Here is a 24,864-nt window from a genome sequence, read left to right on the forward strand (position 1 = left end):
CTTCTCTGTGGTGAGGTCTCGCAAAACGTAAGACTCCAATGGATTCATGCAGATTTGGGCAAGGTGGGACCTCCCAGATGCCTCTCTGGGGTGGGGCAAGTTGGACTCTGTCTATTGCTACTTTCAAATAATAGAAAATCTTTAGCATCTGTCTGTCCTTTGAGTCTGCCATCAATTGGCTTCTGGATTTTCAGATCTGTTGTGTTACTTTGCGTGCCCTGCAGTCGTCTGGTGCAAGGCCTCAGGAATGGGTCTGGGGGCACTGTGGAGGTCTTTGATGGGAGGTTTGTGTGCAAACCTGGCCTCAGCAGACGAGTCTGTGGCTATGACTTGCCCACCTTGAAGGCAGACAGAGCTGATTTTCAGGACAGCTGCTGGGTTTGGCTTTGTTGTGGATAGGTTTTTCTCTGCAGCCTTGTTTACTTCTCCCCAGCCCTGAGCTAATGGGACAATAGTGTCACCTTTGTCTTGTCTCAAGTTCCCTTAGGCAGCTTAACTCAAAGTGCCAAGTTCCAGTCCAGAGGCATTTTCAGGGAAGGGTGGGCTTGGGTGGTTGCAGCTTCTTTATACAGTTTTGTCCCAATGGGCAGAAAGTCCTTTCTAACAATTTTTAAGCCATTAGCCATAACATTCCAGTCTCTCCCAAGTCCTGTGAGGAGCAGCTGAGAGAGCAGGGGTGCTTTAGCCAAAAGAAGAGGATATCCACTCTAGCTATTTTAAAGTAATATTTAAACTGCAGCTTTGTCTGTTCTAACTATTGCTAATGTTCAGATTTTTAGCTCCAGGTTTCAGTATGATCCATCTTTGAATTGCACAAGGCAGCCCTATAGTTCAAATAAAGTCCAACTAGAGACCTAACATACTAGCTACTTACACCAAACAAGCACTTAGCTACTTTCAAATCATAGAAAATTTTTAGCACCAATATATGCCTTGAATCTGCCATGAATTGGGTTCTGGATTTTCAGAGTTCCATTGTTGCTTCTTCCAGTTTTGTTGAGGCATTGTCACTCATCTGGGAGATCCTGCCTTCAAAATGGCTTCTGGATTCCCAAAGAAGACCTCGACACCTCGTCTTTTGTCCAGGGAAAGACTGACATCTTTCACTGTAAGTACCCAGTGGGCTGTGTTAAGGCTGCAAACTGCCCTGGTGTCCCTGCTCTCCCTGCCCCTGCTTTAGTGCAAGCAAGAAAATGCTTTAAGTAGGTAATAAGCAGAAATATTCTAGTAAGGCTACGAAACACAAGTAATAAACTACACAATTATGAAGGTTTCTTTTTAGGTGAAAAGAGAGGGGGAATTGTAGGATTCTACAAAATTAGAGGGTTTTGGGAAAGCTGCAAAAGGCAAGCCTCAGATACAGTAGAACTGTGATTAGAGCTAAGCAGTAACCATGAATTTGGTCAGCAGAAAATTATTTAAAAAGTAGAAAAGCAAGGACAAATAGAACAATGGTCTGTGTGTATTAATGCTTGTTTAGAATAACTCTCTAAGCTAGAGAAAAGTTTATCTAGCAAGAGATTAGGAGGGTTAAAGCTTAATAATGGAGCTCTGTGCATTGTGCTTTAAGGCTTACAAGCAGGTATTTTATTCAAAATAAGCAAGCATTGTTTTAACCAAAGGTACGTGTGCTTATAGTGGTTGGATAGAACTACTGTCAATGTGCTTTTGCTTTGTGTGATTGGTCAAGAAACTTATAAAGGAAGTTGTAACATTAAGTTCTTGGTCTGCTGCCTGGGATGTGAGCTGCTGGCATCTTCCCATTGTCATAACCATGTAATGAGAGCGATGCTGGAAAATAAAACAGCTCAAGGCAGTTCCACAGCAGTCCTGTCCTGTTTGTGATTTGTAAATAGCCCCCTGCTGGTGTCAAGACCAAGCTGCCCTTGGGCACCTGAGCATGTTGGGGGGGAAGCTCCAACTCTGCCCAAAGCCCCGTGAGACAGGGCTGGTGCCAGCTGGAAGAGCTTCCAAAGCAGCTGTTCTCTCCCAGCTCCTGTGTGGGCACAGATCCAGCCCTGCAGACACAGTGTACAGCAAAGCAAGTTATCTGCTGCAGCACGTCCAGAAGAAAATGTCTCAGCACCTTTGTGTCCCAGATATCTTTGATGAAAAATCCTTTCCTTAGGATTTTTCCTCCTGAGAAGCTGAGAAGCCTCAGGAACAAAATGTAAACAATGATTATCTGCTGCTGTGGAATGCAACAGGTGGATCTTGGATTGGCCCATGTTGGATGTTGGTAATTAATGGCCAATCACAGCCCAGCTGGCTCAGACAGAGAGTCCAGGCCAGAAGCCTTGGTTACCATTCCTTCCTCTTCTATTTTTGGCAAGCCTTCTGATGAAATCCTTTCTTCTATTCTTTTAGTGTAGTTTTAATATATTATATATCACAAAATAATAAATCAAGCCTGCTGAACCATGGAGTCAGATCCTCATCTCTTCCCTCATCGTAAGCCCCCTGTGAACACCATCACACCTTTGTTCTGCAGGATGGTGGAAATCTTCCTGTGCTGGGAATTGTCCCCTGATTTTGGTTTACCATGTGTTGATGGTATCTCTCCCAAAGGAGTTGGCTTCTCTTGAAAGCTCTGGATTGGTAGGAATCTTGAGGGCTGTACAGTTCTTACCTGCTCCCTGGAGCCAGGGCCACAAATGTCCCTTGGTGTCTGGAGCTCACTTGACTGAAGATGCCCCACTGCTGAGGCTCTGTCCAGGAGATCCCTCTGTTTTCTTCTCTGCAGGGGTCTGTGAGCCCAGAGAGAGAAAACAAATGCTAATTAACAGAGAGAACTACAACTTGGACACATTCCTGTGCTCCTCACTCTTGGTACAACGTTCCTTTCTTGCCTCTCTTGGACTCAGCCAGCAGTGCTATCTCCTTGCTGTGAGTTCTCAGTGCTGTACAGGGATGGAGTCAGGGCAGTTCTGAGAGCTCCTGCCCATTCTTTGAAAAGGTCACTGCCTCAATCCAATGAACCTAAAGAGGAAAGAAATGCCCAAAGAGCAGAAATCCCCAACCATGTCATGTGCAATCACGGAGAAGCTGATGGGACAGAGGCATGTGGTTGGACTATGTGTATTGCACTCTGTATTGTTAATTTATTGGTGCTGAGTATTTCAGCAAGCAACTTCCAGGGCTTCCAGGACTGTCCTGGACAATGTGACCACAAATTGTTCACCAGTGCCACTTGTTGAAGAAAAGCCTTTGTGAACAAGCCCAACTCTGAGGCTCTAGCTGGTTTATTTTTGCCTTTCAGCTGCTTCCCTCGAAGTTCCTGTGGGAGAAGTTTCTCAACATGAAGAAGAAGGCCAGCACTGGCGGGAGTTTTCTACCCAGAACTGGCCCATGTGTAGACCTGGGGAAGACTGGTCCAAAGGTAGCCTTTTCCTGCTCTTCTCCTTTCTGTTTGATGGGAAGTTTGAAGAGGGTGTGTGCTTGTGACAGGCTTGCCTCCAGCAAAATACCTCAGTGTGCAGGTCCTGTTGTCATTGCAAGCTGCTGTTAGAGGTGGGCTGGGAGTCCTGATCTGCACTCAGCCAACACAAATAAGCTCTGCTGAAGCTGCCTACGTGTAGCTGCCATTGCTGAAACAATGGCGGGAAGGCTGGGGACACAAAGGCACAGCACTGCCATGTGCCATTCTCCTGCTGAAGGAGCCACCTCTTGCTTTGGTGTGGTCACCCCTCAAATGCTCGGGGTCACAGGATTCCCTCTGGAGTGGCAGCGTTGGCCTTGGAAGGCCAAGGACCTGCAGGAATGACTTCAGATTTAACAAAACAAATTGCCTTTATGCTTTGGGCTGGAACAATGTGTTGGAGCCTGAGGGGGTGTTAGATTTTGCAGGCTGCCAGATGTACAGGGGAGTGGCCCTGGGCAGAGGGGAATGGATGGGCTTTATCTGGATCAGTGCCTTCTTGGAGGTGTGTTTAAAGCTGCTTTTCTGGCAGGACTGGCTCAGTAGAAAGCACAGTCCCAACGGGTAGGTGACTGAGGTGGGCTGATGTTATGAATGAGGTCCCTATATGTCTAATTTAATAAACCAACATTAGAATTTAGCAGCAATTTTAATTGAGCAGCAATTTTATATGAAATCATGCAATCAAATATAATCAAGCAGATACAAAATAATTTGGCAGTGGTTTGGATAAAGCATAAGCAGAACCAGTCAGGATACAGGGGGGTTTTCTCACCCTGCCTCCCATTCAAAAGATAAAGAATCCAAAGACAACTTCTAGACTGGATGCTAATACATATTCATCAATAATTTTCTGTCAATCTCCTCCTATTTTTGATTCTTGAAATCTATGTCACTGTACTGCACAGTGCATGCTCTGCTTGTTTCTAAGGGGTCTTTTGGTTTTGGTGGTCGCTTCCCACGAAGGCTTCTCCTCATCATCACTGTCCTTTGAACAAGCCCACAAGCTACACATGCACCCCAAGACTTGTGTTATAGAAGCCAGCATTATATTCCAAAAAGAAGCCTCAATATTTCATTCCATACCTGGAATCATCCCAATGTTGTCCATTTCAAGGCCGATTCTTTAATTATCCTGAGGCCTATTGCCTTTTGGGATGTTACTTATCTCAAACTACATCCTGCATCCTGTTTTCTCATGAACTTCTGAAAACATCTGTTTTGTGTCACTAATTCCATATCCTTTTCCTCTCTTACTTTTTAAGAAATATTTTGTAAAATATTTAAAATATAGTTACAATTGTTAGCACAAATCAGATTCATCTATCACGCTGTTGAGCAAGAAATTGGCAGCAAGAGCCATGTAACACACTGGTTAAGGATTGCCCAGACAGAGCAGGGGAGAGTTTTCTCTTAGAAATTCCTCTGCTCCAGAATCATTTGCTGTTGTTTTGGGCCCGTGGGTCCGCCACGGCGGTGGTCCCCAGCCCGCATTGTTGAAGCCGTCGCCCTTCCTCGGCCTTAAGCCGGGGACCCGCGTTGTGGCGGGCAGAATTTTTTGGCCTAGTTTTTTTTTTTTTTACGGGCCCAGCACCCGACAGAGAGCCCCCCCAGACTGGTCCTGGGTGAGGCGGCGGCGCCTCGCCTACCTCGGTCATGGCCGGATCGACTGAGCCGCTTATGCCGGGCGGGGCCGGGTTTGCCGCGCCGGGTCCGTTGCTTTTTGTTGAGGTGGGCGGAGTTGGGGGGGCACCCGCCAGGCCTCCGCGGGCCTTTTTATTTTTCTCTCGCGGCCCTAAGCCGCGGCACCGAGAAGCGTTGCGACGAAGGCGCGAGCGGGATGCCGGTGGGTCCGTCGTGGGGAGGCAGTGAGGCGCGAACCTCGGTCCCCTCCCTGGGGCCCCGGCCCTGCGGCCCCCGTGGCTAGCACGGGTCGTTGTGAACGCACCTCCGTGTGCCTTTTTTGTCATGCCGTCCCCCGGCTTTTTTTTCCGGAAGGGAAAGCCGACCGCCGCGAGGCCAGGCAAAAGCCGGTGGCCCGTGGCACCAGGTTGGTGGCATTTTTCTTGCACGCTCAGCCGGTTTCCCTGGGCCGGAAGGTGGGTGAGGGCCGCCGAATCCCCTCCCGGCCTGGCGGGGGCCGGTCCAGTCCCACCGTTGCCTAGCCAAAAGGGAAGCCGTTGCTGGCTGCGGGCAGGTGGCGGCACCCACCATGCTCCTCTGCTGCCGCGAGTGATCGATCCGCAGGTGGGCTGGGCGGCCGTCGCCGTTGTCCCAGGACCGTGGCCATGGGGCCCTGGTTGCTGTTCGCGCGGCTCCTTCCCAGAGCCGCGCCTGATCGATGTGGCTTTTCAGGTGGCGTCAGAGAGGGCCCCCGGTGGGCCGGCTCTCCTTCCAAGGCTTCTCTGTCATGGGGAAGCCACAGCGGGGGGGGTCCAGTGCTCAAGCAGGGCGGTCTCCTTTCCAATTCGCTTCCCGTCGCAGGCGAGGTGTCGCCCCTCCCGCTGGCCTGGGGAAGGGCGTCTTTACCGTCCTGAGCTGTGTGACGGCCGCGTGGCCCCGCGAGCCTTCAGGTGTCCTTAAAAAACCATGCGAGGTGCCGGTGCCGGCCCCGGTCCGGGTAGCGCCCGTGTGGGTGCCAGCCGCGAGCAGCGCCGGGTGGCGGTGCGGCTGGAGCTGAGCCACGAGAAGGGAGAGAGGCAAGAGAGAAAAGAGAGAGAGCAAAAGTGCCCGAACCCGATGCGGCGCGGATGTGGGGGAACAGAGCCGAGTCTCGAACCGGGGCGCGGGCCCCGGGAAAAAAAGCAAGAGAGAGAGAGAGAGAGAGGAAACCTCGCACTCCATCCGAGTGGCGAAAAGCTGCGCAGCGGTCCCAGCTCCTTGCCCGCGGCGTCGTGGGAAGGGCCGGCCGCCGGGGTCGGCCGTCGCCGAGGGGTGTCCCTCGCGCGTGGCACCGTTCCCCATCCCAGGCAACGCCGGGCCGCGATGCGGCCGGCCGCCGTCCCTGCAGCCGGCGCCCGTCGCCGCAACGCTGCCGCCCGCCGCTGTGTCTTTGACCGGGATGCTGCTCCTGCAGGTCGGAGCGGCAAAAGGAGCCCAGGGCAGTCGGGGTTTGGTGCAAGGTGAGTTCGCCGGTGGACTGGGAGTGTCCAGGCACTCCGTCTGGCGCTCGCACGACGCTTCGCGGCGCCTCCGCGGGCGGCGGCTACCTGGTTGATCCTTCCAGTAGCATATGCTTGTCTCAAAGCTTAAGCCATGCATGTCTAAGTACAAACGGGAGGTACAGTGAAACTGTGAATGGCTCATTAAATCAGTTATGGTTCCTTTGGTCACTCCTCTCCCGCTCCTTGGATAACTGTGGTAATTCTAGAGCTAATACATGCCGACGAGCGCCGACCTCTGGGGACGCGTGCATTTTTCAGACCAAAACCAACCCGGGCCCACCCGGCAGCTTTGGTGACTCTAGATAACCTCGAGCCGATCACACGCCCCCGCGGCGGCGACGACCCATTCAAATGTCTGCCTTATCAACTTTCTATGGTACTGTCTGTGCCTACCATGGTGACCACAGGTGACGGGGAATCAGGCTTCGATTCCGGAGAGGGAGCCTGAGAAACGGCTACCACATCCAAGGAAGGCAGCAGGCGCGCAAATTACCCACTCCTGACCCGGGGAGGTAGTGACGAAAAATAACAATACAGGACTCTTTCGAGGCCCTGTAATTGGAATGAGCGCACTTTAAATCCTTGAGCGAGGATCCATTGGAGGGCAAGTCTGGTGCCAGCAGCCGTGGTAATTCCAGCTCCAATAGCGTATCTTAAAGTTGCTGCAGTTAAAAAGCTCGTAGTTGGATCTTGGGATCGAGCTGGCGGTCCGCCGCGAGGCGAGCCACGGCCTGTCCCAGCCCCTGCCTCTCGGCGTCCCCTCGATGCTCTTAGCTGAGTGTCCCACGGGGCCTGAAGCGTTTACTTTGAGAAAATTAGAGTGTTCAAAGCAGGCCGGCTGCTGGCATACTGCAGCTAGGAATAATGGAATAGGACTCCGGTTCTATTTTGTTGGTTTTTGGAAACGGGGCCATGATTAAGAGGGACGGCCGGGGGCATTGGTATTGTGCCGCTAGAGGTGAAATTCTTGGACCGGCGCAAGATGGCCTAGAGCGAAAGCATTTGCCAAGAACGTTTTCATTAATCAAGAACGAAGGTCGGAGGTTCGAAGACGATCAGATACCGTTGTAGTTCCGAACATAAACGATGCCGACTGGCGATCCAGCAGCATTATTCCCATGACCCGCCGGGCAGCTCCCAGGAAACCCAAGTCTTTGGGTTCCAGGGGGAGTATGGTTGCAAAGCTGAAACTTAAAGGAATTGACGGAAGGGCACCACCAGGATTGGAGCCTGCGGCTTAATTTGTCTCAACACGGGAAACCTCACCCGGCCCGGACACGGACAGGATTGACAGACTGAGAGCTCTTTCTCGATTCCGTGGGTGGTGGTGCATGGCCGTTCTTAGTTGGTGGAGCGATTTGCCTGGTTAATTCCGATAAGGAACGAGACTCTGGCATGCTAACTAGTTACGCAACCCCCGAGCGGTCGGCGTCCAACTTCTTAGAGGGACAAGAGGCGTTCAGCCACCCGAGATTGAGCAATAACAGGTCTGTGATGCCCTTAGGTGTCCGGGGCCGCACGCGCACTACACTGACTGGCTCAGCTTGTGCCTACCCTCCGCCGGCAGGCGCAGATAGCCCGTTAAACCCTATTCGTGATGGGGATCGGGGATTGCAATTCTTCCCCGTGAACGAGGAATTCCCAGTAAGTGCGGGTCATAAGCTCGCGTTGATTAAGTCCCTGCCCTTTGTACACACCGCCCGTCGCTACTACAGATTGGATGGTTTCTTGAGGTCCTCGGATCGGCCCCTGCAGGGTTGGCCACGGCCCTGCCAGAGTGTCGAGAAGACGGTCGAAGTTGACTATATAGAGGAAGTAAAAGTCGTATCAAGGTTTCCGTAGGTGAACCTGCGGAACAATCATTACCGGTGGGGCTTGGCGCCCACCGCATTGTGCCGGACCATCCGGCAGGCCACGCGCGCACGGCCTCACTCGCAGGCCCGCTCCGTTCGCACGCTCGGCCCCTGGCTCCTGGCCCTGGTCGGCACCGGGGGCCACACGCCCTTCCCCTTCGCCGCGCGCCGTCAGCCCCAGAGAGAGAGAGAGACCGGGGGCGCGCGGCACCTCCAGGCGCCGGGGGTCGGAAGGGGGAGAGGGGGAAAAAGCCACTTGGCGCAGCGAAGCGCACCACGTGCGCCCGCCACCGTGCACGCAGGCGGGGCTCTCCCTGAACTACACCGCGCGTCGTGGCCCAACGCTCCAGCGCCATCCATTGTCAGGGCTAGTTGATTCGGCAGGTGAGTTGTTACACACTCCTTAGCGGATTCCGACTTCCATGGCCACCGTCCTGCTGTCTAGATCAACCAACACCTTTTCTGGGCTCTGATGAGCGTTGGCATCGGGCGCCTTAACCCGGCGTTCGATTCATCCCGCAGCGCCAGTTCTGCTTACCAAAAGTGGCCCACTGAGCACTCGCATTCCACGGCGCGGCTCCACGCCAGCAAGCCGGCCCCCTTACCCATTGAAAGTTTGAGAATAGGTTGAGATCGTTTCAGCCACAGGACCTCTAATCATTCGCTTTACCGGGTAAAACTGCCCATTGCCGAGTGCCAGCTATCCTGAGGGAAACTTCGGAGGGAACCAGCTACTGGATGGTTCAATTAGTCTTTCGCCCCTAGACCTGGGTCAGATGACCGATTTGCACGTCAGGACCACTACGGACCTCCACCAGAGTTTCCTCTGGCTTCGCCCTGCCCAGGCATAGTTCACCATCTTTCGGGTCCTAGCACGGACGCTCACGCTCCACCTCCCCGGCCCCGCGAGGGGGCGGTGGGCAAGACGGGCCGGTGGTGCACCCGGGGCTGCCAGGCGCGACATGCGCCCCGCGATCCCACCTCAGGCGGCGCGCTCCAACCCTCACCTCATTGCACCACGGGCTTTCGACGATGGCCCCTGACTCGCGCACGTGCTAGACTCCTTGGTCCGTGTTTCAAGATGGGTCAGGTGGGTAGCTAACATCGCCGTGGACCCCGGACACCCGAGCGCAGCCCGTCAAGCCTGGCCCTGGGGCGCCGCACGGTTGGGGCGCACTGAGGACAGTCCGCCCTGGTTGACAGCGGCGCCGGGGGCCGGTGGGCCTGGCCCCCGCGCCCCCACGCGAAATGCTGCGCTGCGGGGACGCCGCCCCCGCCCCCCCCCACCATGGGAGGGGGAGGGTGGGGGAAAAGTGACGCCCCCAACCACGGCGCTACCGATGGGGGGGGAGGAGGGCACGGCAGCGGTCCTCTCCCTTGGCCCTGGGATTCGGCGAGACCTGCTGCCCGGGGGCTGTAACACCTGCAGCCACTCGCACAGCGTCGGGCCACCTGCCCGCCGGAGGCCTTCCCAGCCGACTTGGAGCCGGTCGCAGCGCACCGCCGCGGAGGAAATGCACCCGGCCAGGGCCGGCCGCCGGCCGGGCGGCAGTCACCGCGCCAGCCCGTCCCCCCCCGGCCTGCCCCCACGGACAGGGTTTGCCTGGGGGACGGAGGGGAGGCAGAGGCGAGGATCCGCCGAGCCCACGCTGTCCGACCACAACTCGCCAGGTTGAATCCTCCAGGCGGATTGCGCGGGCCCCACCCGTTTACCTCTTAACAGTTTCACACCCTCTTGAACTCTCTCTTCAAAGTTCTTTTCAACATTCCCTTATGGTACTTGTTGGCTATCGGTCTCGTGCCGGTATTTAGCCTTAGGTGGAGTTTACCACCCGCTTTGGGCTGCATTCCCAAGCAACCAGACTCCGAGAAGCCCCGGGCCCGGAGCGCTGGGGGGCCGCTACCGGCCTCACACTGTCCGCGGGTTGCGGCCTCGATCACCAGGACTTGGGTCCCCTGAGAACACCGCCGGGGAGGGGGGCTTCTGTATGCCACATGTCCCGCGCCCCACCGCGGGTCGGGGTTTCGGTGTTGGGCTTTTCCCCCTTCGCTTGCCGTTACTGAGGGAATCCTCGTAGTTTCTTTTCCTCCGTTGACTAATATGCTTAAATTCAGCGGGTCGCCATGTCTGATCTGAGGTCGCAAGCCCAAAGTTAGGCCGCGTCAGGCATGTGTGCGCGGAGACGGCCGTCTTTGTCTCCCCCACCCACTACGCCGCCCGCCCCCCCTCCTCTTCGCACTCCCGGAGGGAGCCGGAGAGAGAGAGAGAGCGCACGTGGGTGCGAGCAAGCAATGAGGCGACGGAGAGCCCCATCCCAGAGATGAGAACCGAAAAGGGAGCGCGGCAGAGACGGCCCCGCGCGGGGGGACCGGCTGGGCGCGGGCGTGCGTGACGGCCTCGGTGGGGAGAGAGAGAGGAGTGACGGTGCCCCTTGGCGCACCCCAATACTACGATAGATGAGGAGGGAGCGGGCAAAGGGAGGAGGGGGTTGGAAGCCCCGTCCCCGGCGCTCTCGCCTCGCGCGTGTGTGCAGCAGCATGGCACGGTACGGCCGCGGTTCCCACCCGCAGACAGCCACCCGCGCGGGGGGGGGAGCCTAGGGGCAAGGCCCGCGCCTCGCCTCCCCTTCTCACCCTCCTCTCTCTTTCTCTCTCGGCCCACGGCGGCACCTTTCGACGACCATCTCTCGCTCTCCCCAGGCCGCCGCGCCACCGCATCTGTGGCACGGTCCCGGCGAGGACGAGCTCTGCCCCAGCAGCTCGCTCCGGGAGCAGGGAGCTACGGAGCGCTCCCCGAGTCTGCATTTAGGGGAATGAAGGCCCTGCACGGTGACGATGATGACAACGATGACCACAATGACGACGACGCGTGCTGGGCAACAGGGAAGGGATCGAGGCCGCCTAGGGAAACGCTTCCCTCGCTGAACCCCTGACCGCCTTCCCTCTGGGCACCAGTGGGATGCCGACGCCGCCACCACCACCACCGACGCCACCCACCGCGGGCGACGAGCCGGCGAGGCGACCCCGGCCGTGCTGCCGGGATGGACCGCAGACAGCGATTGATCGTCAAGTGACGCTCAGACAGGCGTAGCCTCGGAAGGAACCCGGAGCCGCAAGTGCGTTCGAAGTGTCGATGATCAATGTGTCCTGCAATTCACATTAATTCTCGCAGCTAGCTGCGTTCTTCATCGACACATGAGCCGAGTAATCCACCGCTAAGAGTCGTCTGCCTTTCGGGCACTGCTCACGCCGAGCGGCCCCTTTTTTTGTTACTCTGGGGCCGAGGACGCGCGGGTGCGCGCCTGGCTTCGACCGTAGGAGCACACAGAAACAGAAGGGGAAAAAAAACAAACTGGAGCAATCCATGCTTCGAAGGCCGGCCAAGAGGCGGGGGAACCCGCGCCCCCGACCGCCTCCCCCCGAGGGGAGATGCCGACCTCACACACGCTGTCCTTCGGAGGCCACCCAGGCGCCTGGGCTCGGCCCGGCTTCTGCGCGGAGGGCCACGCGGCACACGCCGGAACGCAGGGGGCACGGCGGCCCTCCTGCTTCTCGCTTTCACGGAACAACACGCACAACACACACGGCACGCAGCCGGGGGCGCGCGGCCATCGGCCCCTGCACACGCTGGCTCTCCCTCGGCCCTGACACCGCGGGCCTCGCGGAGCGCCGCCGCACCGCTGCGCGGCCGGCTTTTCTTTTTTTCTTCGCCCACTCCACGGCCTTCCCCCTGCTCGAGACGGCATGCGACGACGACCAGCCACCGCTGGCGCGCCTCTTGCGGGACCGCTCCCCTGCTGGGCGGGCGAGCAACCGGCAGACGCCCTCCGCCGCCAGCCCCGGAGGCGGGCGCCACCGAGACCGAAACCGGCGTCGCCGGCGCCCAAGGCCTGCTGGACGGCAGACCCTGTCACCACCAGGGCCGCACTCCTGGGACTGCCGCCACCGCATCGCACCAAGGGGGCCCCTTGCCTCAGGCACGCGCCCGGCGGAAGGCGGTACGGCACTGAGCCAGGGGGCAACGCCCGCTCTCCTCATTTGCACGCAGAGACTGGGCAGGGAGAAGCGCTCCCGCGGCCGCCCCACGTGCTTTCCTGTGGCCCACACGCGGCCGGGAAGGGCGATGGAAGATGCGACGAGCGGGGCCCGGGACGGGACCGCGGCCGGGCGATGGCAGGCGCCTTCCGGCCGACCGTCCTTGCAGGGAGAGACACCTGTTGAGCGGTGCCACCACCGCTGCTCGTCATGGGGTCGCCCGCGCTCGTGGGCCTCGGATGCCGGAGGGCCCGCCAAGCACTTGCCCCCACCGACAGCGGGCAATCGAGCCAGGGGACGGCCGGCGGACGACGGTGTGGCCAGTGGGCGTTTGAGGAGAAAAGGCTGTCGAGGGGGGAAGAGGCGCCAGATGCGCCAGACGCAACGCTGCGCGCACCATAGACCGCAGCAGCGGGCCTAGGAGAGAGAGTGCAGGCAGGCCCCGGTGGCCACGACCACGTGGCTGAGGAAGGGCAGAGAGCGTGCGCTCTCTGCCCACGCCGCCCGTTACGACGAGGCGAGTGGGTCGGCCCCTGTGGCCGATGGCGCGCCGCAGCCTCTCCGTCAAGGCCGGGCTGCGGAGAGGGGGGGCAGGGCACCCCACCTTGGCGCAGCGCAGTTGACCCCTGCAGCACGCGGCGGGACAATGACGGTGACGGAGGAGCACGGCTGGTGGCGATGGGACAACCACCGCAGGGGATTGGCGGGAGTACCTGCTCCCCACCCCTCAGTGGCACCCTGCTCGGCCACCGCCCGGCACACCTGCCACTGCCGCCGCCGGCACCGCCGCTGCCACGGCGGTCCGCGCCGAGCCACCCGAGTCTTTAAACCGCCGCCCTGCCCCACCAGCCCCTTTCAGCAAACCCGCAGCGTTTGACGACGCCGAGGGAAAAAAACTGGGGGGACCACCGAGGCACGGAGCGCTAGGTACGTGGCCTTGAGGTGAGAGAAACAACCTGCATGGCCCTGCCGGGGTGCCTCCCCCGCTGCCGCCCTTGGGGGAGTGTCCACCGGGGGGGGCGCGCCCAACATCTGCCGCTACCACCGCCACGTGCTTCTCGGGGCCCGGGGTTTCGCTCAGTAGCCCGGGGCTGCGCGTCCGATAGGACAGCCGGGGCTTGGGCCACCCCGCCGGCGCGGGGGCGGGCCCGACCACCGAGCACACCTCGGGCGCGCGCACGCACGCACCACGAAGCGCGGCCCAGAATGCCCAGAGGCCTGGGCCCTTGGAGTTCCTCTGCCACCTGCGAGAGGGGTGGCTGCTCAGCCCGAGAGCAGGGAACTCTGCCAGCCAGCAAAGGTCCCGCTCCCTGGTGTGGGAAGGGCCGGAGGAGCTGCCTCCTCCGACCCCCGAAGGCGCCCCCGCCACCCAGCTCCCTCGCCCTTTCTGCCTCGCCCGCCGACGGATGCTACGGCCGGACAGCCGTTGCTCAACGGGCGAAGCAGTGAGGGAAGGGACGGGTGCGCCTCCGGGAGGGACCGTGCCGAGCACCCTTCCCTCCCGGCACCCGGGTGGCTTTCTCGCGTGCACGCCGAAGAGAGCTGAGCTCAGGAGAACTCGGGCTGCGCCAGGGCGCCCGCACACGGCACACTGGCAACCAGGGTTCGGCGGCGCCAGCTGCGGCGGCACAAGGCTTGGGGGCCTGCAGCCGCGCCCCCGCTCTCCGGCCGGGACGGACTGGTGGCAGACCGGCGCAAGCCCGTGGTGAGGGGGTGGTGTGGGGGACGGAGGGGCAAGCCGTCGCGACGGCAGTGAGCGTGCCATGCTTCTAGGCCCGGCTGCGACGCGCGGCGTAGCGCGGGGAGAGCCCCGTCCGCGCGCACGTTGGCGGGTGCGCATGGCATGTGCATGTGACACAGTTTGCCACGCCAAGTGGCTTTTTCCCCCTCTCCCCCTTCCGACCCCCGGTGCCTGGAGGTGCCGCATGCCCCCGGTCTCTCTCTCTCTCTGGGGCTGACGGCGCGCGGCGAAGGGGAAGGGCGTGTGGCCCCCGGTGCCGACCAGGGCCAGGAGCCAGGGGCCGAGCGTGCGAACGGAGCGGGCCTGCGAGTGAGGCCGTGCGCGCGTGGCCTGCCGGATGGTCCGGCACAATGCGGTGGGCGCCAAGCCCCACCGGTAATGATTGTTCCGCAGGTTCACCTACGGAAACCTTGATACGACTTTTACTTCCTCTATATAGTCAACTTCGACCGTCTTCTCGACACTCTGGCAGGGCCGTGGCCAACCCTGCAGGGGCTGATCCGAGGACCTCACGAAACCATCCAATCTGTAGTAGCGACGGGCGGTGTGTACAAAGGGCAGGGACTTAATCAACGCGAGCTTATGACCCGCACTTACTGGGAATTCCTCGTTCACGGGGAAGAATTGCAATCCCCGATCCCCATCACGAATAGGGTTTAACGGGCTATCTGCGCCTGCCGGCGGAGGGTAGGCACAAGCTGAGCCAGTCAGTGTAGTGCGCGTGCGGCCCCGGACACCTAAGGGCATCACAGACCTGTTATTGCTCAATCTCGGGTGGCTGAACGCCGACCGCTCGGGGGTTGCGTAACTAGTTAGCATGCCAGAGTCTCGTTCCTTATCGGAATTAACCAGGCAAATCGCTCCACCAACTAAGAACGGCCATGCACCACCACCCACGGAATCGAGAAAGAGCTCTCAGTCTGTCAATCCTGTCCGTGTCCGGGCCGGGTGAGGTTTCCCGTGTTGAGACAAATTAAGCCGCAGGCTCCAATCCTGGTGGTGCCCTTCCGTCAATTCCTTTAAGTTTCAGCTTTGCAACCATACTCCCCCTGGAACCCAAAGACTTGGGTTTCCTGGGAGCTGCCCGGTGGGTCATGGGAATAATGCTGCTGGATCGCCAGTCGGCATCGTTTATGTTCGGAACTACAACGGTATCTGATCGTCTTCGAACCTCCGACCTTCGTTCTTGATTAATGAAAACGTTCTTGGCAAATGCTTTCGCTCTAGGCCATCTTGCGCCGGTCCAAGAATTTCACCTCTAGCGGCACAATACCAATGCCCCCGGCCGTCCCTCTTAATCATGGCCCCGTTTCCAAAAACCAACAAAATAGAACCGGAGTCCTATTCCATTATTCCTAGCTGCAGTATGCCAGCGGCCGGCCTGCTTTGAACACTCTAATTTTCTCAAAGTAAACGCTTCAGGCCCCGTGGGACACTCAGCTAAGAGCATCGAGGGGACGCCGAGAGGCAGGGGCTGGGACAGGCCGTGGCTCGCCTCGCGGCGGACCGCCAGCTCGATCCCAAGATCCAACTACGAGCTTTTTAACTGCAGCAACTTTAAGATACGCTATTGGAGCTGGAATTACCACGGCTGCTGGCACCAGACTTGCCCTCCAATGGATCCTCGCTCAAGGATTTAAAGTGCGCTCATTCCAATTACAGGGCCTCGAAAGAGTCCTGTATTGTTATTTTTCGTCACTACCTCCCCGGGTCGGGAGTGGGTAATTTGCGCGCCTGCTGCCTTCCTTGGATGTGGTAGCCGTTTCTCAGGCTCCCTCTCCGGAATCGAAGCCTGATTCCCCGTCACCTGTGGTCACCATGGTAGGCACAGACAGTACCATAGAAAGTTGATAAGGCAGACATTTGAATGGGTCGTCGCCGCCGCGGGGGCGTGTGATCGGCTCGAGGTTATCTAGAGTCACCAAAGCTGCCGGGCGGGCCCGGGTTGGTTTTGGTCTGAAAAATGCACGCGTCCCCAGAGGTCGGCGCTCGTCGGCATGTATTAGCTCTAGAATTACCACAGTTATCCAAGGAGCGGGAGAGGAGTGACCAAAGGAACCATAACTGATTTAATGAGCCATTCACAGTTTCACTGTACCTCCCGTTTGTACTTAGACATGCATGGCTTAAGCTTTGAGACAAGCATATGCTACTGGAAGGATCAACCAGGTAGCCGCCGCCCGCGGAGGCGCCGCGAAGCGTCGTGCGAGCGCCAGACGGAGTGCCTGGACACTCCCAGTCCACCGGCGAACTCACCTTGCACCAAACCCCGACTGCCCTGGGCTCCTTTTGCCGCTCCGACCTGCAGGAGCAGCATCCCGGTCAAAGACACAGCGGCGGGCGGCAGCGTTGCGGCGACGGGCGCCGGCTGCAGGGACGGCGGCCGGCCACATCGCGGCCCGGCGTTGCCTGGGATGGGGAACGGTGCCACGCGCGAGGGACACCCCTCGGCGACGGCCGACCCCGGCGGCCGGCCCTTCCCACGACGCCGCGGGCAAGGAGCTGGGACCGCTGCGCAGCTTTTCGCCACTCGGATGGAGTGCGAGGTTTCCTCTCTCTCTCTCTCTCTCTCTCTCTTGCTTTTTTTCCCGGGGCCCGCGCCCCGGTTCGAGACTCGGCTCTGTTCCCCCACGTCCGCGCCGCATCGGGTTCGGGCACTTTTGCCCTCTCTCTTTTCTCTCTTGCCTCTCTCCCTTCTCGTGGCTCAGCTCCAGCCGCACCGCCACCCGGCGCTGCTCGCGGCTGGCACCCACACGGGCGCTACCCGGACCGGGGCCGGCACCGGCACCTCGCATGGTTTTTTAAGGACACCTGAAGGCTCGCGGGGCCACGCGGCCGTCACACAGCTCAGGACGGTAAAGACGCCCTTCCCCAGGCCAGCGGGAGGGGCGACACCTCGCCTGCGACGGGAAGCGAATTGGAAAGGAGACCGCCCTGCCTGAGCACTGGACCCCCCCCGCTGTGGCTTCCCCATGACAGAGAAGCCTTGGAAGGAGAGCCGGCCCACCGGGGGCCCTCTCCGACACCACCTGAAAAGCCACATCGATCAGGCGCGGCTCTGGGAAGGAGCCGCGCGAACAGCAACCAGGGCCCCATGGCCACGGTCCTGGGACAACGGCGACGGCCGCCCAGCCCACCTGCGGATCGGATCACTCGCGGCAGCAGAGGAGCATGGTGGGTGCCGCCACCCGCCCGCAGCCAACAACGGCTTCCCTTTTGGCTAGGCAACGGTGGGACTGGACCGGCCCCCGCCAGGCCGGGAGGGGATTCGGCGGCCCTCACCCACCTTCCGGCCCAGGGAAACCGGCTGAGCGTGCAAGAAAAATGCCACCAACCTGGTGCCACGGGCCACCGGCTTTTGCCTGGCCTCGCGGCGGTCGGCTTTCCCTTCCGGAAAAAAAAGCCGGGGGACGGCATGACAAAAAAGGCACACGGAGGTGCGTTCACAACGACCCGTGCTAGCCACGGGGGCCGCAGGGCCGGGGCCCCAGGGAGGGGACCGAGGTTCGCGCCTCACTGCCTCCCCACGACGGACCCACCGGCATCCCGCTCGCGCCTTCGTCGCAACGCTTCTCGGTGCCGCGGCTTAGGGCCGCGAGAGAAAAATAAAAAGGCCCGCGGAGGCCTGGCGGGTGCCCCCCCAACTCCGCCCACCTCAACAAAAAGCAACGGACCCGGCGCGGCAAACCCGGCCCCGCCCGGCATAAGCGGCTCAGTCGATCCGGCCATGACCGAGGTAGGCGAGGCGCCGCCGCCTCACCCAGGACCAGTCTGGGGGGGCTCTCTGTCGGGTGCTGGGCCCGTAAAAAAAAAAAAAACTAGGCCAAAAAATTCTGCCCGCCACAACGCGGGTCCCCGGCTTAAGGCCGAGGAAGGGCGACGGCTTCAACAATGCGGGCTGGGGACCACCGCCGTGGCGGACCCACGGGCCCAAAACAACAGCAAATGATTCTGGAGCAGAGGAATTTCTAAGAGAAAACTCTCCCCTGCTCTGTCTGGGCAATCCTTAACCAGTGTGTTACATGGCTCTTGCTGCCAATTTCTTGCTCAACAGCGTGATAGATGAATCTGATTTGTGCTAACAATTGTAACTATATTTTAAATATTTTACAAAATATTTCTTAAAAAGTAAGAGAGGAAAAGGATATGGAATTAGTGACACAAAACAGATGTTTTCAGAAGTTCATGAGAAAACAGGATGCAGGATGTAGTTTGAGATAAGTAACATCCCAAAAGGCAATAGGCCTCAGGATAATTAAAGAATCGGCCTTGAAATGGACAACACTGGGATGATTCCAGGTATGGAATGAAATATTGAGGCTTCTTTTTGGAATATAATGCTGGCTTCTATAACACAAGTCTTGGGGTGCATGTGTAGCTTGTGGGCTTGTTCAAAGGACAGTGATGATGAGGAGAAGCCTTCGTGGGAAGCGACCACCAAAACCAAAAGACCCCTTAGAAACAAGCAGAGCGTGCACTGTGCAGTACAGTGACATAGATTTCAAGAATCAAAAATAGGAGGAGATTGACAGAAAATTATTGATGAATATGTATTAGCATCCAGTCTAGAAGTTGTGTTTGGATTCTTTATCTTTTGAATGGGAGGCAGGGTGAGAAACCCCCCTGTATCCTGACTGGTTTTGCTTATGCTTTATCCAAACCACTGCCTAATTATTTTGGATCTGCTTGATTATATTTGATTGCATGATTTCATATAAAATTGCTGCTCAATTAAAATTGCTGCTAAATTCTAATGTTGGTTTATTAAATTAGACATATAGGGACCTCATTCATAACAACAGCTCACCTCAGTCACCTACCCGTTGGGACTGTGCTTTCTACTGAGCCAGTCCTGCCAGAAAAGCAGCTTTAAACACACCTCCAAGAAGGCACTGATCCAGATAAAGCCCATCCATTCCCCTCTGCCCAGGGCCACTCCCCTGTACATCTGGCAGCCTGCAAAATCTAACACCCCCTCAGGCTCCAACACATTGTTCCAGCCCAAAGCATAAAGGCAATTTGTTTTGTTAAATCTGAAGTCATTCCTGCAGGTCCTTGGCCTTCCAAGGCCAACGCTGCCACTCCAGAGGGAATCCTGTGACCCCGAGCATTTGAGGGGTGACCACACCAAAGCAAGAGGTGGCTCCTTCAGCAGGAGAATGGCACATGGCAGTGCTGTGCCTTTGTGTCCCCAGCCTTCCCGCCATTGTTTCAGCAATGGCAGCTACACGTAGGCAGCTTCAGCAGAGCTTATTTGTGGTGGCTGAGTGCAGATCAGGACTCCCAGTCCACCTCTAACAGCAGCTTGCAATGACAACAGGACCTGCACACTGAGGTATTTTGCTGGAGGCAAGCCTGTCACAAGCACACACCCTCTTCAAACTTCCCATCAAACAGAAAGGAGAAGAGCAGGAAAAGGCTACCTTTGGACCAGTCTTCCCCAGGTCTACACATGGGCCAATTCTGGGTAGAAAACTCCCGCCAGTGCTGGCCTTCTTCTTCATGTTGAGAAACTTCTCCCACAGGAACTTAGAGGGAAGCAGCTGAAAGGCAAAAATAAACCAGCTAGAGCCTCAGAGTTGGGCTTGTTCACAAAGGCTTTTCTTCAACAAGTGGCACTGGTGAACAATATGTGATCACATTGTCCAGGACAGTCCTGGAAGCCCTGGAAGTTGCTTGCTGAAATACTCAGCACCAATAAATTAACAATACAGAGTGCAATACACATAGTCCAACCACATGCCTCTGTCCCATCAGCTTCTCCGTGATTGCACGTGACATGGTTGGGGATTTCTGCTCTTTGGGCATTTCTTTCCTCTTTAGGTTCATTGGATTGAGGCAGTGACCTTTTCAAAGAATGGGCAGGAGCTCTCAGAACTGCCCTGACTCCATCCCTGTACAGCACTGAGAACTCACAGCAAGGAGATAGCACTGCTGGCTGAGTCCAAGAGAGGCAAGAAAGGAACGTTGTACCAAGAGTGAGGAGCACAGGAATGTGTCCAAGTTGTAGTTCTCTCTGTTAATTAGCATTTGTTTTCTCTCTCTGGGCTCACAGACCCCTGCAGAGAAGAAAACAGAGGGATCTCCTGGACAGAGCCTCAGCAGTGGGGCATCTTCAGTCAAGTGAGCTCCAGACACCAAGGGACATTTGTGGCCCTGGCTCCAGGGAGCAGGTAAGAACTGTACAGCCCTCAAGATTCCTACCAATCCAGAGCTTTCAAGAGAAGCCAACTCCTTTGGGAGAGATACCATCAACACATGGTAAACCAAAATCAGGGGACAATTCCCAGCACAGGAAGATTTCCACCATCCTGCAGAACAAAGGTGTGATGGTGTTCACAGGGGGCTTACGATGAGGGAAGAGATGAGGATCTGACTCCATGGTTCAGCAGGCTTGATTTATTATTTTGTGATATATAATATATTAAAACTACACTAAAAGAATAGAAGAAAGGATTTCATCAGAAGGCTTGCCAAAAATAGAAGAGGAAGGAATGGTAACCAAGGCTTCTGGCCTGGACTCTCTGTCTGAGCCAGCTGGGCTGTGATTGGCCATTAATTACCAACATCCAACATGGGCCAATCCAAGATCCACCTGTTGCATTCCACAGCAGCAGATAATCATTGTTTACATTTTGTTCCTGAGGCTTCTCAGCTTCTCAGGAGGAAAAATCCTAAGGAAAGGATTTTTCATCAAAGATATCTGGGACACAAAGGTGCTGAGACATTTTCTTCTGGACGTGCTGCAGCAGATAACTTGCTTTGCTGTACACTGTGTCTGCAGGGCTGGATCCGTGCCCACACAGGAGCTGGGAGAGAACAGCTGCTTTGGAAGCTCTTCCAGCTGGCACCAGCCCTGTCTCACAGGGCTTTGGGCAGAGTTGGAGCTTCCCCCCCAACATGCTCAGGTGCCCAAGGGCAGCTTGGTCTTGACACCAGCAGGGGGCTATTTACAAATCACAAACAGGACAGGACTGCTGTGGAACTGCCTTGAGCTGTTTTATTTTCCAGCATCGCTCTCATTACATGGTTATGACAATGGGAAGATGCCAGCAGCTCACATCCCAGGCAGCAGACCAAGAACTTAATGTTACAACTTCCTTTATAAGTTTCTTGACCAATCACACAAAGCAAAAGGACATTGACAGTAGTTCTATCCAACCACTATAAGCACACGTACCTTTGGTTAAAACAATGCTTGCTTATTTTGAATAAAATACCTGCTTGTAAGCCTTAAAGCACAATGCACAGAGCTCCATTATTAAGCTTTAACCCTCCTAATCTCTTGCTAGATAAACTTTTCTCTAGCTTAGAGAGTTATTCTAAACAAGCATTAATACACACAGACCATTGTTCTATTTGTCCTTGCTTTTCTACTTTTTAAATAATTTTCTGCTGACCAAATTCATGGTTACTGCTTAGCTCTAATCACAGTTCTACTGTATCTGAGGCTTGCCTTTTGCAGCTTTCCCAAAACCCTCTAATTTTGTAGAATCCTACAATTCCCCCTCTCTTTTCACCTAAAAAGAAACCTTCATAATTGTGTAGTTTATTACTTGTGTTTCGTAGCCTTACTAGAATATTTCTGCTTATTACCTACTTAAAGCATTTTCTTGCTTGCACTAAAGCAGGGGCAGGGAGAGCAGGGACACCAGGGCAGTTTGCAGCCTTAACACAGCCCACTGGGTACTTACAGTGAAAGATGTCAGTCTTTCCCTGGACAAAAGACGAGGTGTCGAGGTCTTCTTTGGGAATCCAGAAGCCATTTTGAAGGCAGGATCTCCCAGATGAGTGACAATGCCTCAACAAAACTGGAAGAAGCAACAATGGAACTCTGAAAATCCAGAACCCAATTCATGGCAGATTCAAGGCATATATTGGTGCTAAAAATTTTCTATGATTTGAAAGTAGCTAAGTGCTTGTTTGGTGTAAGTAGCTAGTATGTTAGGTCTCTAGTTGGACTTTATTTGAACTATAGGGCTGCCTTGTGCAATTCAAAGATGGATCATACTGAAACCTGGAGCTAAAAATCTGAACATTAGCAATAGTTAGAACAGACAAAGCTGCAGTTTAAATATTACTTTAAAATAGCTAGAGTGGATATCCTCTTCTTTTGGCTAAAGCACCCCTGCTCTCTCAGCTGCTCCTCACAGGACTTGGGAGAGACTGGAATGTTATGGCTAATGGCTTAAAAATTGTTAGAAAGGACTTTCTGCCCATTGGGACAAAACTGTATAAAGAAGCTGCAACCACCCAAGCCCACCCTTCCCTGAAAATGCCTCTGGACTGGAACTTGGCACTTTGAGTTAAGCTGCCTAAGGGAACTTGAGACAAGACAAAGGTGACACTATTGTCCCATTAGCTCAGGGCTGGGGAGAAGTAAACAAGGCTGCAGAGAAAAACCTATCCACAACAAAGCCAAACCCAGCAGCTGTCCTGAAAATCAGCTCTGTCTGCCTTCAAGGTGGGCAAGTCATAGCCACAGACTCGTCTGCTGAGGCCAGGTTTGCACACAAACCTCCCATCAAAGACCTCCACAGTGCCCCCAGACCCATTCCTGAGGCCTTGCACCAGACGACTGCAGGGCACGCAAAGTAACACAACAGATCTGAAAATCCAGAAGCCAATTGATGGCAGACTCAAAGGACAGACAGATGCTAAAGATTTTCTATTATTTGAAAGTAGCAATAGACAGAGTCCAACTTGCCCCACCCCAGAGAGGCATCTGGGAGGTCCCACCTTGCCCAAATCTGCATGAATCCATTGGAGTCTTACGTTTTGCGAGACCTCACCACAGAGAAGACCAGAAGAGCATTTGATGGTATGCCAATGGGATCCATGGAATGGTGATGTTTTTCACTTCATCTGTCTCTGTCACTCTCCTTCTTCCCCTTCTTCCCAACCCCCCATCCCCCCCCCCCCCCAACACCCCCCCCCGCTTCTTTTTCTTTTCCTTTCTCTCTCTCTGTCTTCCTCCTATTTACTGTTACATAAAATCCAGACTATTGATTTTGGCATATGGTCTCATTTGCACCTCAATTCACAGGCCTCTCTCTAATCATTGTAATAACCAGATGATAACAAAAAACTGAAACTTGATGAATCTTCAACAGACCTCGTTCACCTTTCAGCAGTTTAAGCAACCACTAGATGGGGAAAGAAAAGTATAGACCAGTACATTTAGAAAATGTTGCATTCCTTCAGTGCAAAAAAAAAAAAGCACAATCAGTAGAGCATATATTGTTCATCCACTCAGCTGTGCATTGTGGTGGTGTTCCCAGGGGTCTTAGGATGAGGGAAGAGATGAGGATCTGACTCTTGATTTATTATTTTATGATATATATTCTATTAAAATTATACTAAAAGAATAGAAGAAAGGATTTCATCAGAAGTCTAGCTAAGAATAGAAAAAGAAAGAATGAATAACAAAAGCTTGTGTCTCAGACAGAGAGTCCAAGCCAGCTGACTGTGAGTGGCCAATAATTAGAAACAACTCTAGGAGACCAATTACAGATGCACCTGTTGCATTCCAGAGCAGCAGATAACCATTGTTTACATTTTGTTCCTGAGGTCTCTCAGCTTCTCAGGAAAAAAAACCCAAAGGAAAGGTTTTTTCATAAAACATGTCTGTGGCAGTGCAGAGCACTGAACTGCTGCACCAGAAGACGGGCATTATCCCATCCTGTATTTCCCTTTGGCATTCTCTCTCAGAGCGCAGATGAGACAAAACCTAAAAGTTCAACTTGAGTCAATCTTTACCTTCAAAGGAAATTCAGGAACTTTCTGCAGAGGCCAATGCTCTGCACGCTGATGAACTCCTTGCAGAGGCCAATGCTCTGCACGCTCAGGAACTTTGCGGAGGCCAATGCTCCGCCAACAATTCCCCTGGCGAATGGCCCAGTGAAGCCGCCTGCAGGAGCCCAGGCTGCGCACAAGCAGCCAGGGCCGCGTTCTCAGGCAACTGAGGCCGCGCCGCTGTCACAGACGCTGCCGCCGCCTTCGTGGTTCCCAGGCAGCCGCGGAACCCGGCAGCCGCCGCCCTTTCCCGGATCCTGCCCCTCCCGGCCCCGCACGCCCCCCAAGATGCTGCCGGGGCTCGGGGACTTCGTCTGCCTGGGCTGGGGCTCGGCCTCCCCTGCGGGACAAGGTGAGGGGGGTCCCCGGGGGTCGTGTCCCCCCGGGAGCGTGTGTGAGTCCCCCATGTCCCCCCCAAGCCGGGCTCACCCCCTTTTCTCTGCCCAGAGCTCCTGAGCCAGCTCCTGCTGCCCCCTGGGAGGGGCTTTGGGGAGCCCCCCGGGGACCCCCTTGAATGCCCATTCCTGGGCACTGGGACCCTTCCCATCTCCTTCCCCTGCTGCAGGACCCCCTGCACCCCCTTATCCTGCCCCGACACCCCCTGCACCCCCTTTCCCGGGTATCCTCCTCTCCCAGCCCCTGGATCCCCCGTTTCCATGAGCCCGGGGACCCCCGGACCCCATTCCCGGCCAGCCCGGGGCACCTCAGCCCCAGGCCTTCCTTTGCCCGGCGAGCGGTGACGTCACTGCAGACTCGGGCCGCCATTGGCGAGCAGCAAAGAGCGGCGCCAATGGCCGGGCCGGAGGCGGCTCAGGGGCCGTGAAGAGCCTTGAGCTGTGAGGGGCCCTGAGGGGCCAT

The 24,864-nt window shown here is 56.3% G+C and overlaps 1 non-coding gene across 1 annotated transcript; it reads right to left on the reverse strand.

Annotated features, from left to right (window-relative positions):
- Positions 1-11,506: 11,506 nt before the first annotated feature.
- LOC143694711 (5.8S ribosomal RNA) lies at positions 11,507-11,659 on the reverse strand. Its single transcript, XR_013183360.1, has one exon. It is a non-coding gene; the product is annotated as a 5.8S ribosomal RNA (ribosomal RNA).
- Between the last annotated feature and the right edge of the window lie 13,205 nt (positions 11,660-24,864).

Source organism: Agelaius phoeniceus, chromosome 8, assembly GCF_051311805.1.
Source record: "Agelaius phoeniceus isolate bAgePho1 chromosome 8, bAgePho1.hap1, whole genome shotgun sequence".
Classification (NCBI taxonomy): Eukaryota; Metazoa; Chordata; class Aves; order Passeriformes; family Icteridae; genus Agelaius; species Agelaius phoeniceus.